General features: G+C 38.8%; 1 pseudogene; it reads right to left on the reverse strand.

Annotated features, from left to right (window-relative positions):
- Nucleotides 1-449: 449 nt before the first annotated feature.
- The window catches only part of LOC150081233 (tubulin alpha-3 chain-like), a 61,326-nt pseudogene continuing 45,674 nt past the window's right edge, over nucleotides 450-16,101 (reverse strand).

Here is a 16,101-nt window from a genome sequence, read left to right on the forward strand (position 1 = left end):
GGGAAAGCAAAAATGAGGAGTGTGTTATAGACCCATTGACTTGGATGAGCACAAGGAACAACTGTACACAGAAATAAAGTGTGCCGGTGAATCAGAGTGTCTTATAATGGGGAAATTTAGATTCCCAGATATTGACAGGAACTTGTGGGTTGATTGCTCACATAATAACAAGACCTCCGTGGGTTTATTGGATGACTGTTTTCTGCGGGGAGAGGTTCCTCCAGAACAATGAATAGAGAAGAAGTACCAAGGAAGACATGAGGAAGCAATGAGGGACGACTATTAGCGGCCCTTCCTTCGCGATTATCACACTTAACCACTAAAGGCAAAGTGGTTTAAATGTATATTTTTCAGCAATATCTTTTTGATTAACTCGGGAGTGTTTCCACTTACTATTAGTATTAGTATTCGACTCCCTCCTGATGTAGGAGAAAAATATGTTCGATAAATCATGGATAGGTCACCAGAGTCTCTCCTTTTCGCTTGAGACACTGCTTGGAGAACTTCATTTCCAACTGTATTGTAACTTCCAAATCCCTTTCTTCCTCTACCGTTTTATATTCAACCTATTGAGGAAAATAATCTAAAAAAGAGTAAAATATTTTCGGATTGTTATATCCTATGTATAAGACTTTGTATTTTTCTATATTAAAACATATCTGACACCTTTCTAACCACTTCTGAAGTCTATCGAAATCGTCCTGAAGAAACTGCAAGGCGCTGATCATTAAATACTCTACCGATGATGATATCATCTGAAAATTTTGATATCTCGCCCTTCTATCCCTTCATCGATGTTATTTAAGAAAATCATAAACAAACGAGATCCCAGTACTTTTTAATTCGTGTTTTTAGCTTTTTGTTTACTTATAGCATATTTACTTTTCTTTCACTGGTAATCCATTGACTTCATGAAAAGAACCAAGACCGTATTCAGAATCGGCATAGTCAAATTCGAAAGGGAGCAAGGAGAAAAGCAAATAAACAGAATCTTTTGAAAATTTGTTACAAAATGAATAAAATTGGATATACAAAAAAGAATATGTTTGTTTGTACACTATTAAACTCTTATTTTGTTTTCTAAATCTTCGCTTGGCTCTTTGCATTCAACACGAATATTGACTGAAGAGAGTGAACACCGTGAATGGTACAGTACCACAGAATTCCATACGTGAATGGTCTTCGGAACAAAGGGGACTGTTTTATCTTTAAAGTAATGCCATTCAGCAAGTTTATCATCACTTTTTGAATAATTTCTGGAAAGCTATTCTCGTGCAGCACCAATTAAATAAACAATAGCTCTTCTCTTTATTTGAACTCCCTTCTCTTCTTTGAAATTCTCCTGCAAAGCACGGGCAATTGTTCCCACCCTAATTAACATTGCTCAACCGAACTTAACGTTCGGATACAACATTGGTTGTTTATTTTGTGGTAATCCCTGTTTGAATATTATGCCAATCTAGCTGCTGAAAATTGCGTAATAATGTTCACCTCTGGAGGGAAAGCATCCCTCTCCCTACTGTTTCTGGTTATTTGAGAAGAAATTAATTTTTGTGAAGGACAAACTTTTATGCGTGGATTCCTTATATCATTAAGTTACCAATCAATAATCCGCCAAAATAATTACGATACCTCACCTAATATAATTTATACTTTAATTTCTTGTAATAATGAAAGCTAAATTAACTTTGCTTCTTCTTGATAAAATCAATCTCTTTTCTTCGACGATCACCACGTTATGATACATTAATATTAACTGCAATTTGTATAAACATAAAATGTTAAATGTTTCTTATATATTCAGATAAACCGCGTGTGAGGAGCTTCCTTTTCGATGATTCTAGCTGGGAAGAGGAATTTCTGCTTAAGTATCGTCTCGAAGAAATGCAATTGAGAGAAAAATTCCTCTTGAAAGGAAAAATGCAATCGATAGACTTTTACTTTAGGAATAATGCAACTGATAGGAAACATCTGTTTGTAGGTTCTTTCAACTGACAGAAAACATCTGCCCAAATGTTTTTGCAAAAATATTTAGTGGAAGGAACAATGCAACCGATAGAGAAATTTCTCCTGGAGAAATAATGTAACTGTTCGACATTTTCTTATATGAAGGAATGCGTGGCTTCATTTGCATGTTTTTTCACCTTGGACAATAGTGCCATAAAGAGGCAAATTATTTTACTATTTAAACATTTTACTTTACTTTACCAGATTACAGGAGATGACCTCGCATTTTCTTAAAAGGGCTTCTAACGACTGATATGAAAATATCCTTTACATTGGCAGCTAAGTTTGGTGTACCTCAGGGTGGGGTTCTATCAGGTCACCTCTTTACTGCCGCAAGTCATCCAAACTTATGTCAACAAACAGATTTTATTAGCTATGCTAAGATGTGAAGCTCCTCTAACGGATCCATGACATCGAAATCCCAAATACTTGATTTGCGTCCATCATCAACAGACTACAGAATCCGAAAACACATCTCTCGCAGTTTTCCTAAAAATAAATCCAAAGAAATCGCATTAATGATATTCTCTCTAAAATCACATCCATTCCGGTTGAACTGGATTTCCACGGATTTCCCCTGTAAATCCGTGGAAATCCAGCCCCAGGCATAGAGATCTTAGAGTAATTCTTGGTTCAAAAGTCAGCTTTAAACATTAGAAATCTTCATTGCAATAATAATAATAATAATAACACAATGGATGCATTGCAATGTCGCCCTTCACAGCCACAAGGCCGGGTTTTGTGAACGAATAAAAGTAAATACAGCTCAACACTCAAAGTATAATACAATTATAAACATCACAATATACAAAGAATATATAGGTGTAAAACTGCAAGGTTGGTTGGTAAGCCATCTTCATGTCATATTGCTGGATTGCAGCATTAAGGCGAGCTTCAAGGAGAAGGATCAGGGACAGGGAAGTACAATTTAAGGATGCGGCGTCTGTACTCCCTATCACGCAGACATCCCTAACAAGGTTAGATCCCGGTGACTTGCCAAAGAACACCTTCTACATGTCACCGAGTGTTAGCTCACACTACAGTGCAATTACCGGTTACCGGTGTGTTCAGCCTGTTATTAAGTATGGAACTTAAATCTGGGCACCAACTGTTGCACAGTAAGCATGTAAAACGCGCTGCACCCTTTACAGTTCTGTCGGCAGCGGGTGGTGTGACTCGTACGGCAATATTATTTGTACACCTTAACCACAGTGGGCTGTGAGAAACCGACGAGACTTGCGGTTTCCGTTATGGAAGCACCGATAGGTGGCTTAATGATGGTTGTGTTAAGTCCTTATGGAACTGTTCTCTCTTTTTTGATGTATAAGTGTAGTTTAAAGAGTAGTTACGTTCATTAAATATACGACATGGATAGAGATAACATTGATGAGTCTTAGGATAAAATTTTATTTCAGGTGCTGAAGGGAAATAGAAGATATTGGTGTTTGAAAATTTTGCTTCGAATAGCGAAACATATATAGACCATCGCCTCATAGGCGTCCATTGCGGATTTTCCGTAGTGAAAATTCCCATAGACTTTACACTGTCCCTTTGAAATAACATTACACAAAATCACTAGTGTAGCTACCCATTTTCGGTCCCGGAGGCAAATAACATGTTGGGGACCCCTACTTAATTAATGAAAATTGCAAAAACAGGACACAACCAAAGACACCAGGCCCCTACAGGGCCCGGGCCCGGAGGAAATTGCCTTGCATGCCTACATGGTAGGTACGCCATTGCACAAAATGTAGCCTTGGGATAGCCACCTTTAGGGAGAAGCCATTAAATATTTATATGTGATCGTATACAGTGGACATATTACCGTTTTATTACTTATAATTCACATTTACATTTTGGTAAAGTCCCATAGGCTACAATGGGGCTAGTTTTGGGCTACTTTTAAAGAAATTTAAAATGGCTATAGTTTATAGTGTGTTCAAGTCTAACGGCAACAGGGGTTTCCCCATCTCTAACTCTCTTAATTTTGGGGTTCAGGATCTTTTATTTGAAGAAAAGAATCTCCTTGAAATTACTTATTTGGTGCAAAATTTTGTGGCGCCTCCTGTCCATTATGGGCTCAGACCTGAAAATCCGCCCTGCGAAAATCTTCAGCTCTTATGCAAATTTCATTCCGGGTGAGGAAAAGTGTCTATATAGACATACACTGTGCTACCACTTGATTAGGTACATCCCTGCTGTGCACACGAATGGTTTGTCCCACAATGTTGCAAGTCACATGACCACAGTTGTGGATATAAATGAAGCAGAACAACCTTTCTAATATCAGATAAGCGTACAAACCTTAGCAAAAATGGGGAAAAGGAGCGATCTAACGGGATTCAAACATGGCATGGTAGTAGGTGCAAGACGTGCTGGACAAAGCATCTCTGAAACGGCAGTTGTTCTGAACTTTTCACACACTGCAGTTTCAAGGGTGTATCGAGAATGGTGCAACTAACAGGAAACATCCTCGTAACGACACTCCTGTGGAAGAAAATCTCTTGTTGATGAGAGAGGTCAGAGCGGGACGGCTAGAATTTTTCAAACAAACAGACGGGTCACAATATCGCACATCACTTCAGAATACAACCTTGGTGCGCAGAATAAAATATCGCAATGCACCACTAGTCGCACTTTGTTGCGAATGAGCTATAACAGCCGACCACCACCTTGCATACCTTTGTTATCAATGAAGAACAAGAGAGCACGCCTTCTGTGGGCACATCCACACCAGCACTGGACTATCGAGGATTGGAAAACAGTTGTTTGGTCTGAGGAGTCGAAGTTCCTGGTGCATCATGTCGATGGAAGGCTCAGAATTTGGCGAAAACAAAATGAATCCATGGACCCGTCATATCTGGCGACTACTGTGCAAGGTGGAGAGGGCAGTATTATGGTGTTGGGAATGTTTTCTTGGCACACGTTGGGTCCATTGATATCCATAGATTCACGTCTGAATGCCACTTCCTACCTAAACATCGTTGCTGACTAAGTGCATCCGTTCATGTTGACAGTTTATCCTCAGTCAGATGGCTACATCCAGCAGGATAATGCGCCGGTGCACAAAGACCGAATCACTATGGAATGGTTCCAGGAACATGACATATGACTTTTCTTTGCTGCAGTGGCCCGCTCAATCCACGAATCTCAATCCTATTGAACACATTTGGGATGAGCTGGAAAGGGCTGTTTGCTGCAAGACTGCACCTCCGTCGAATCTCAAGGAACTGCGTGACACACTCATATCTGCATGGTACGCCATTCCTGCACAACGTTTTTTGCATCTTGTTCAATCCATGCCTAGACGAATTCAGGCTGTTTTGAAGGCTAAAGGAGGCTCAACACGCTACTAGGTAGGTGTACCTAATAAAGTGACAACACAGTGTATATTGATAGACTGTGGGAATTAATTGTTTTTTCGTTTTTTGTTGTTGTCTAGATTACTTTTCTAAATAAATAATGTCAGAAGAAGACAGAGATATTACTTGGTTCCAGGAATTTGTAGCATATTCATCTTCTTCTGAAGCATGTTCTTTCTCTGCGGATTTTGCAAAAGACAGGTGTCTCTCGAGAAAGAATCTTCTTGGAAACCAGTAAGGAATAAAGGTAAAAGGAAATCAAAGATCCGTAAAACTATTATAATAAGGGAAAAAGACAAATCGGAACTTGATAAAACAAATACGGAAAAAAATATGACCTTCAATGATGAAGAAGATATGAACCACCCGTCGATCGTTAAAGTAGTTCAAAGAAATACAGCCGAGAACGGTAAGTGTTATGCAGTTTTTGATTCCCCAAGTGGTGTAGGGGATAATATAATTACTGTTTGTAGTAGAGAGGACCATAGGATTTCTTTTATAAATGGTTCTAACCTGGGAGAATCATTAATTGCCTCTGAGATGTATGTGGCATTGGCTAAGATAAGAAGGGTTTTAGGAGAAATAATGTCGAAAGAGTCAAGTGAAATAACAAAATCAGCGTCCAATAGAAGTTTTGGTCTCTTCATCATATAAAATTAAAACTTCAATAATCAGCATTTGAAGATACTGCAGAATGAATAATTTGGTCGGTTCTGGTTCTTGTTTTTAAACTTGCTGTCAACTTGAGTTATTCGTGGAGTAGATCACTTCTCCAGGTTAAAAGAAGGCTGAAAATTTCCATAGCTATCGCTTAAATCGTACTAATCAAAGCATATAAACCAAGACCTAGGTACACATCCCACTTGCTTCGGAAAACATCAGAAATATTGGTAATAGGCTACCCACGCTGCAAACATGCTGGAGGACTTCTTTTCATTCTTTACGGAGACATGAACAGCTAAAGCTAAATATCTCCATCACTTAAGTGGTTCTAACGTATACACGTATTCTCCAAAGAAAGGTCGGTCCGATAAGAGTGGTGGAAGCTTTCTTATTTTGGCCCACTAATCCATGAACAGCATCAAGCTAACAAGAAGCCAGACAGCCAGTTTTAAAGGCATTTGATTCTGTTAGCATTACTCCAGAGAGAAAAGCTAAAATCTAGATGCCTCATCTATTTGCCACCAGTACGGAATAATGACCCTACATTCCACAGTGCAACAGTGGTCTACATTCACAAACCTGTACACTTTTGCATACAAGCAGGTCTTTATAACAAGGATCAGTTGGAGATAAGTTTCCTGTAAATAAGTTATGCTTGTGATATAGCCACTGATCACCATCTTCAAAATTTCTGGAAATGTTTTTTCCATCTCATGTACGCTGTTTGGTTGAACAATTCTGGCGTCCCTAAGACGTTACAGCCTTCGCTCCAGCAATCCCAAGAAGGACTCGTACAAGCGCGTTGCCTTTATCTGCAGTTATCCTAGCTGACTCCATATATCCAGTATCTTCAGCTAAACTTTAATGTTGACAAGACAACACAGTTAAGTATCTCTAAAAGGAAACAAGTAGCTTGATGAAATCTTAAATGGCATAGTTATTGCAAAGGTAAAGTTTCCTTCCATTATAATTTTTACGTCTTTACCTAAGAATTATAATGGATGATAACTTTGAACATGGAAGAAAGGAAACGTTGGTGCAGTTTGGATTGCGAAACAAGAACTAATTGAACTTAAGAATGTAGAGCTGATGAAAGACTGTATCTCAAGATGTATATGCTCAATTATCCTCCTTAAGATATCTCAATCTGAATATTGGATTCTGAAATGGTTCGATAATATTCTGAGAATCTCACCGCCATCCTCGAGGATGATCTTCAGTGATCTAGAAAGTAGTGAATAATTGTTGGGCCCCAACCAACGTTTTAGGCAAATAATGGAATGCAAAAAAACTCACTCATGCCCTCTATTTATCGCATTAAGCAGGCTCCTCGTTACCTGTACCTGTGTGTAAACATAGCCCTAGATGAACGCTCTTCTGATTAGACAGTTTAACCATTTCAAGAGGTTATGAGATCAGTTTCATGATCTGGAAGAATTTATTTGTTTACAGAGACATCCGTTGGAAGAAGGCCAGATAAACGCTTGACATTCGCAGCGTCTCTTTGATCTCAGCTACGAAATATTGGTTGGGGTTGATCTTCTGAGAGGTCGACCACGAGTAATTCCCCAATGCTGCATGCAATAAAAAGAATTATTTCCTCCGGATCGCTTTTTACGGCCTTTTCGATCATAAATCAGCCATTCTAAGTAGACTCCTGACTTTAAATGATTTTCTTTCTGTACCTTTGCATACAATTGTGAAATAAAACCTCTTTTTTTTTTTTTTATGACTGCTGTTGTTTTTTTATGTAGAAATTCTGTTAAGTGACATATACTAGTAAAACAAAACGGAAAATTCAAATTTAAATCCCTGATGGAAGCATCAGATCAAACACGATGACATTCGTTAAATTTAATTTAATATATGACACTTGATACTTAATAAATAATAAGATGAAGAGAACCAATCGGTGAGTGTAGATTCACGGGAAATTTCAAATCAGTGGATAGAAAGATCAAATCACTCTCTGAAATGTTAAAATAAATAGATAAAATATCAAATCGCTCGATGAACGAATCAAACCAATCAGCAATGAATCAAAAACCTTTGGTAGAAAGATGAAAGCAGCCAATGAAAAGTGAAATGAAATTAAAGTCACAAACCCCTGAGGATAAAATTTAAACTTGCGTACAAAAGTGACAAAAGCACTTTATGTTACCTGTGATCATTTGGCCTCAAGGTAGAAGAAGTCCAAAATATTCTGATGGTGAAGGGTAATTCGGGATTATACCCAATGATTACTATTTCGTGCTGTTGACATAAGCCATTTTTCAGGCACATCAACGATTGAACAGCAGGTTAAAATTAGCTCGTTACTGTTACGCGAAAGCAGCGACTGGAAAACTGATAGTCTGAGGACTTTGTTGTTGGCTTTGGGTTTTTATGGGTTTACTGATTTTTACCGCATTTGTGCACTTTCCCACTAGATGCAAAGCAAAACAAACGGTTTAGTCCATCACATTAACTCTTTCTGGAAGTTTCTGACGTGCTTAGCTTGAATTCTACTCGATTGTTGTCTTCAGTTCGTTGTCATCGATGGTAGTCCGTCTTCATGGGACTCATCACCAGATTAGATTTTCTGAAACATTTTAGTCTATGCATTTTCTCATTTTATTTCTCCGATTGACGCATGTCATACGGGCAGCTTGTATAGGGTTAATGCCCAATTTATACTCATAAAGGCCCTCATGTGGGTAGCACGAGGTAGAATCGTCGTCCTCTGAAACCGGGTGGAAAAGACCTGAGTTCGAGTCCCATTGATGACGAGAGAAATTTTAATAGGCCTTTTTCACAACGTGGCTTATTTAGTCGGTCTCAGGCGAGGGCAGCAGGGTTTTTCACTCGGAAGCTCGGATTTTTCTACCAGCAAGCAGAAAGTCGGCCACAGAACACAAGCAATTTGCAGGCAATATACACGGAGAAATATGGCCTTAGTCGCTGATGCTCCTAAAACCCCGCTACAAAATACTCATAAAGTAAACATTTTCGAATAACTGTAACTGAAGCAGCCATCTTTACTTTTCACTGTCTTCTAGAAATGCCCTTCGCTCTTGGTGCGAATCAGCTTACTCAGTGTCACTTATTTTATAGAGTTTCAACGGATAATGGCCATCTACAATGGCTTCCACATAGTTCCAAGCACAACAGAAATCAATACTCTTGATCTGATTATCTGAAAAAGGCGCGCTATCTCTTTTGGTCACCTGATATTAGATCGAAATTGAAACTGACGAAGAAAGATGGATATCACTTCTCATTAAACCCCAAGTAAAATTGTCATTTTATACAGACGAGGTCAAACTTTTTCTGCAATTAAAAAGAAAGTGTACACCTCTCGCGTGCGTCGACACCATATTGGTATAAATGGGGACACAATCAATGAAGGGTAAATACAACTTCCGCTCCATTGTGTATTATCCGGGATTTTAATGAGCTTCAACCATTATAGGGGTATCTTAATAGCGGAACAAACTGGGAAAATGACAAGGATGTCCCAAATCTTGGTCAGGATCACTAATGCTGGAACAATAGGGCTAACAAATTCGTGATGCCACCCAAATATTTGGTGGTACCACGAATCTGTTGACGAGTTCTACTGTGATGAATGCAGTAGTAAAGGCACGAGTTTTAATTTCAGAAAATGGGACTATGACAGTTTAAGATGCTACATGACATCTGTTAATTGGGAGAACTGGAGAGAGAGAGAGAGAGAGAGGCCGAATACACTAGAATCATGGAACGCCATTAAAGCAATAATCAGAGAAGTGATGAACGCATATACTATTAAGAAAATATAGTATGAGGAGGATGCCAAGATGGATGAATACGGATGCAGCCAGACAAATTGAGCAGAAAAAGATAGAATGGAAAAGTTACAGTGCGGCTAAAAGTACTGAAATCTGCAAAACAGCTACAAATTGCTCGTAGTATTACCATATACGCGTTTAAGGTTGGGGGGTTTGTTTGTTGTTGGTTTATTTGGTTTTTAGGAGCATTAGCAACTAAGGCCATATTGCTCCGGGATATGCGGTGGTCATTCCCTGACTTTTCCGCATCCTCCGTATTTGGTGGCTGACGGGCTTGAACCCCGGTCTAATCAAGAAGTGTGTGCTACGCACTGCTGCTCCTTCCCACCTGGCTACGGAGGCGCCAAGGTTGGGGGGAAAAGCTGAGTTTCAGAAAGCACTAATTAAGGTAAAAAAGAATGAGGACAAGCAGTTTTTCATGTATGTGAATACAAAGAAGAAAGAAATGAATCAGACTGCACTCTTCTGTACTGGGTGTGGAAAAGTCTTAGATAAACTATCTGATGTCACTTATTGTTGAATAGGTATTTCGCATCATTCTTTACTGGCGAAAGACTCTTCATGATAGTGCTAGGGGAGAGGCTGTGCGATGTGAAATTAGTGATTTCTAAATTACAGATGACAAAAACTTCGAACCAAAAGGCTCGTAAAGCTAAGATAGTTGATGGCATATACCCAGAAATTATGAGGGATGCGGTCAGAAAGTACATGTGTAGAATCATTGCGGTTAAGGTTGATACTGTTGCACTTGGAAGACTGCTGCAGAAATTGGAGCAGTGTGGCATTGGAGGCAAATTGCTGCTATGGATAACGGGATGGTTGAGTGGAAGAAGATAGAGAGTGGTGATCAATGGACATTGCTCTTTGTGGACTAATATTATTAATGAAGTCCCCCAGAGTTCAGTGTTGGGTCCATTGTTGTTTTTCTGTATTTATTAATGATGATGTATCAGGCTTAATGTCTAAGTTTGCAGACGATACGAAGGTCGGCAGGGTTGTTAATGACACTAAAGAGAGTGCGCTACTCAACAAGATCTATAAATGTTGAGCAAGTGGACTGTTGAAGTACAACAAGTTGTTATATTTCAACTTCTTGTTGAAATACAACAAGACCACACTCACGCAAACTGAAGAAACAAAGACAAAAAAATTGGGCGAAGGTGACACTCCATGGCAGACCTCCATCAAGACTTCACAGATAGGACGGCTTGCTATTTTCGGTTCACGAAGGAAAGGATTCATGAAGACCGAAGGATTCATGCTCACCATCCAAAACTAGGTAATCAACAGATGACAAAGATAACAAGGGTGCCAGAGAGCCCCCCCATAAGAACCTAGCAGCAATAGGTCTCTCAGTGAACACTGACACGGAACTCCAGAAAGCCGCGATCCTGAACATATGTAGGATAATAATAGAATTCCTTAACAAACAGTAATAATAATAACAATCATAAGAGTAAACGGACACAACCATCCACCCTGTGCACTTGGTACTAGTACCTGTCACGTGGAGTAAAAAAATTCCATAAAAAGGAGAATTTTTTTTTAGAATTAATTAATAAATATTCTTCGAAATAATGCTTCTTCAACTGCAGACATCAGACAACGAATGTCGAAGTCTGAAAGCCTTGTGTGAAAAATCGAGAGATTTTTGTGCATTTCCAAAAGAATACTGGAGATGTCTGCGCAATAAATTGGCAGCTAGCAGCCAACTTCATCAGAAATAACAGATTACTTTAAGGACATTACTAAGTAACAATAACTTCAGAAGAGCATGCGACTGAATTGAATTAATGGAACAATCGCATGCAAACCAAGTCATCGAGATTGAGTAGTTTTAGCGAAACTAGTTAAATAAAAACCTCTTCATTATTAAGAAACTTCTGGAAGAAGTCGATTTTCCAGCTAAATGATCTACAAAGAATCCTCTAATGCATTCCGCTGCGAAAATTGAAGTGATTAAAGGCAGCCAGATGAAGGTTCCTGGAGCCTCCCTTGCTATATTCTAATTTTCCATGACTTAACTCCAAATACGATCTAATTTACAATAATTGAGTCCCTACATGGTCATGGTTGAACTGCTCTCTCTCTCTGTCATAATGTTCTTTAATCACCTAAGGAAAAAAATAGCTAGCCAAAGACACCCAAATGAAAACGAACGTGCCATTAATTCATGCGCAAAGCGTTTATAAAACCAAATCAAGTTTAAAAATTTAACAGTTTTCCGGGTTCATTCTGAAATATTCCTCTTCGTAAATATTCCAGGAAGTCTGCTCAAGAACTGGTACCAATAACATGCTTTTCTTACATAAAGATTTATTACAAGGAAACACTCACGTTTGAAGTGAATAGACCAAATTTATCCAATAACGCTTACGAAATATAATCAGGTCTGTCTCAGGATTTAGCCAGTCGTTCGCTCTTTCAAAATTTGTAGAAATTATCACACATAAATAAAACCTGGGTAAAATAGTAATTCATTAAAAACTGGATTATACTCGTAATTCAGTTAAATAAAATTATTTTAATTAAACGCAAAGATCTATAACCATAGAATGGATTATCTAAAACTATTTTGTACTGATATTTGCATTAGTCTATTTTTATTGTGAAATAAAGTCTTTTTTTTTGTAAAAAGAGGAGTCTTGTGACTGCATAGACACTAGATGATGTCATGTCACTATAGAGAAAGACAACAGGCTAAACAAAAAAATCAGAAAAAAATGTCAGTTGTTTAAACCCCAATTATCTGGAGATTTGATGCAATTTGCTTCAAATCTCCAAATAATTGCCAAGGAAATCCAAAACTCTACAAATGCATAGGTTAGCCTAGCTGCCTACTCGTGCTACGCTCTCCTGTCACACAGATTCCCCAAATCTCAGCCCTTCAATTTATACTTACAGAAATGCAGGATTGTAGTTAGTAGGTCGGCCTAAGATCCTATGCGCCTAAAATAACCTTACAACAGAAATCTTCTAAGCATTCAAACGCTGAGATTTATCAAAGGAACATCTAACTACTTGACAAAATTAACAAAACAAAAGGTTTTTCATGAATACTTTATTGTGAACAGTGTCACAGAAGGCGAATATTTGATATAGTAGGCATCCGGGCATGCAAAATCCGAGTATCCAATAGAAATTTATTTACCTTCCTACAGAGCCACACATTATGCAAATTATTCATGCTTATAAAAACACTGGTTCAAAACACATTAATTCATTCCCGTGTTTTGACTTGCTCAGTGGGACAGCCACATCTCCAGTACTTAGGTTAGCAAGTCATCGTCCTCTAGATGATTCGTTGAGATTGCGGGCCGTTGGACGACTTGAAGCCGAGCAGTTGCAGGCATAGATGAATCTATATTTAAATGTATTCCTCCAATTTTATTTATGGACTTTGAAGGTGCGTTCGATACACTATGTTGGGGGAATTTCCTTCGTTGTCTTAGAGTTGCACATTGTCCTCAGTTATACATTCTCATAAAGAGCTATTTTAATAATCGCACTCTCTCGATACAAACTAAACACCAATCTATATCCAGACATATTACTACAGGCTGCCTCCAGGGGTCTATTCTTGGACCCCTAGTATGGAACTTAGTCCGAAATGATTGGCTTCTCCTCAATGATGACCTAATAAATATAAATTCAATAGGCAACGCCGATGACATCCATTCTTGTCCACAGAAATTCCAGAAGGGATCTAGAAACTTCTGCGAACAATAATCTCTCCAGACTATCTGACTGGGCAACTCAAAACACGCTCACAATTTCAGTGGCAAAAACAACAATAATGATCTTAAAGGAAGGCGAAATTATGATAAGACTCCAGTGATAAAATGAAAAGGAAGTTCACTTTCTTTAGTGTCACAGAAACACCTTGATGTTCTCCTAGATGACCGTCTAGCCTTCTCCTCACACTTACAGCATCTCTCTAAAAATATTAAGAACTTTACATCGATGCTCTTCAGAATTTCTAAAAAATAATGGGGACTAAAAAACATTGCTCTCCGTATCTTGTATCATACTGTCTTTTTCCCAATTCTATCATATGCCTCCTGTATTTGGTTTCAAAGGGCCAGCCTTCTAACAATAAAATCCCAACTGGACACTATACAAAATTGTCTTTGCTCTTGGACTTGCTACTAACATGCCGTACAGTCTCCACACCGGCACTACAAGCTATTGTAGGCGCTTTTCCTGCTGATCTTCATATTATTTATAAAGGTCTCTGCTATTATATTAGGAAAGGAATACCTATTACCTGCCTAAATATTATTTCGATCCAACTACTGACCCAAAGAAAGAAAAAGAGAAATGCTGGAATCTTCTTACTGATTGTTGTCAATCCAGGTGGTCCTTATCTACTGAAGCTATTGTTACTAGGTCGTTTATACCTGACATTTCATTTACCTGTTCAAACATGGTACAGAAATGGTTCTGCCCTAGTCTCTACCCATCATACTTAATAACAGGACATGGAACCTTGAATGCGAAACTCCTACAGTTTAATCTCAACTCTACAGATTCTTGCTTATGCGGTGGCTTCAGGACTAGCAACACGTGATTTATTCTTGTCCAAAGTACGACGACCTTCGGCAACAAATCTCATCTCCATTTCTTCATTTTTCTCCTGGAAATGAACATGATTTAATGGCAAATAAGGGAACGCTTGAAATCTTCCAAGAATTTTCAAAATAAGTCTTTAACAGATGGCGTCAGCTGTCTTGATATTCCCTAATATCAGGATATCCGCTTTATAACCCAATTATGATATTCTTATATAGTTACTCGCTTCGTATTGAGGCGCCTCCGTAGCCAGGTGGACAGAAGCAGTAGTGCCTAGCACACGCTTCTTGATTAGACCGGAGTTCGAGCCCGTGACCACCAAATACGGAGGATGCGGAAAGGACAGGGAATGACCACCGCATATCCCCGGAGCAATATGGCCTTAGTTGCTAATGCTCCTAAAAACCAAATAACAACAACAGCTTCGTATTATAAAGTGCGCGTGTGTGCGTGCGTGCGTGTTGTACATGAGCAGTTGTGGCTTACCTCCCCACGGTGTAGACAGACAATGGGAAGCTTTCCAGGTGATGGCCTTCCTAGAGATAAAATAGCCAGAAGAACTGAACACTTCAACAACACCCGCGCACTGCACAAACATAACTGTACACATTTCTGGCAATTACAGAGTCCTGTATTCATCACAGTGCACCAATGCGGAGTTGAACTGACGTTCAGGTGTCCTCCTACATAAGATACTATACACGTCTGCCTGTCTACATGTGTATGGAAGCAGTTTCAGGTGACAGGAACCATTACAATAAGAGCTGGCCAAGGTCGCCCAAAGGCTACGTCAAGCAGAACAGACCACACTGTCTGGCTCTAACGGAAAGACGGACCCCTACAATGTCATGTCATCAACTGTTGCTTGAGGCTGCTGAGGCCATAAGTGAAAACATTTCCAACCGGACGGTGTTAAGAAGGATCAATTCAAGTGGACTCTACGCAAGGAAGCCAGTAGTTTGTATCCCATTAACATAATGATATCGAAAACAAAATGTACTTCCATGCTTCTTCTAGACAAGTCAAGAATCTCACGGTTTTTTCTCTGACTCTGCAAACAAGGATATTGTGAGTTTCAGTCCTCTCAGAATTACCAGCTCGGCAAATCACGCTCTTATTGACTCTTTTTTGACAATTCTCAATCTCTGATGAACTCCATCAAGAAGTATCCCTCATCTCTTGGACTGCAAAATAATTAGAACTCACCAGGTTCATTTATTGATTTATTTTTGTTATTTGTTCTTCTTATTATTTTATTTTTATTTCCCCCTTTATATGTAATCTTTTTTCTTCTACCGGAAAGGAAATGTATTGAACACCTCTTAAGATTGTAATGTTTAAAACCGTTTAAGATTAGTGAAATTTAAATTTATTTTTATTTTGCGCCCCAAATGTACAACGAAGACACATAGGAGGAATATGTGTGTCGATTTTTCAGAATGAATTCCCTTCTCCACTGATGCTAGGAGATCTAAAGGAGTTGCAGGTCACAGAATCCTTCATCTCCAATGGAAAAATTTAATTTGTCTGCTCTCAGCTATCCTCCCCAAAGTTTCCTGTTAGATACGGCTGTACCAATTAATAGCCATTGCGATTAACAATTACCTCTTAGCAACCCTTCTATTCCCTGCATCATTAGACCGATGCATCTACTCGTGTTTAAATTAACATTGCCTACAATCCAACAA

This window comes from Mastigoproctus giganteus, chromosome 8, assembly GCF_048544385.1.
Source record: "Mastigoproctus giganteus isolate SK-2022 chromosome 8, ASM4854438v1, whole genome shotgun sequence".
Classification (NCBI taxonomy): domain Eukaryota; kingdom Metazoa; phylum Arthropoda; class Arachnida; order Uropygi; family Thelyphonidae; genus Mastigoproctus; species Mastigoproctus giganteus.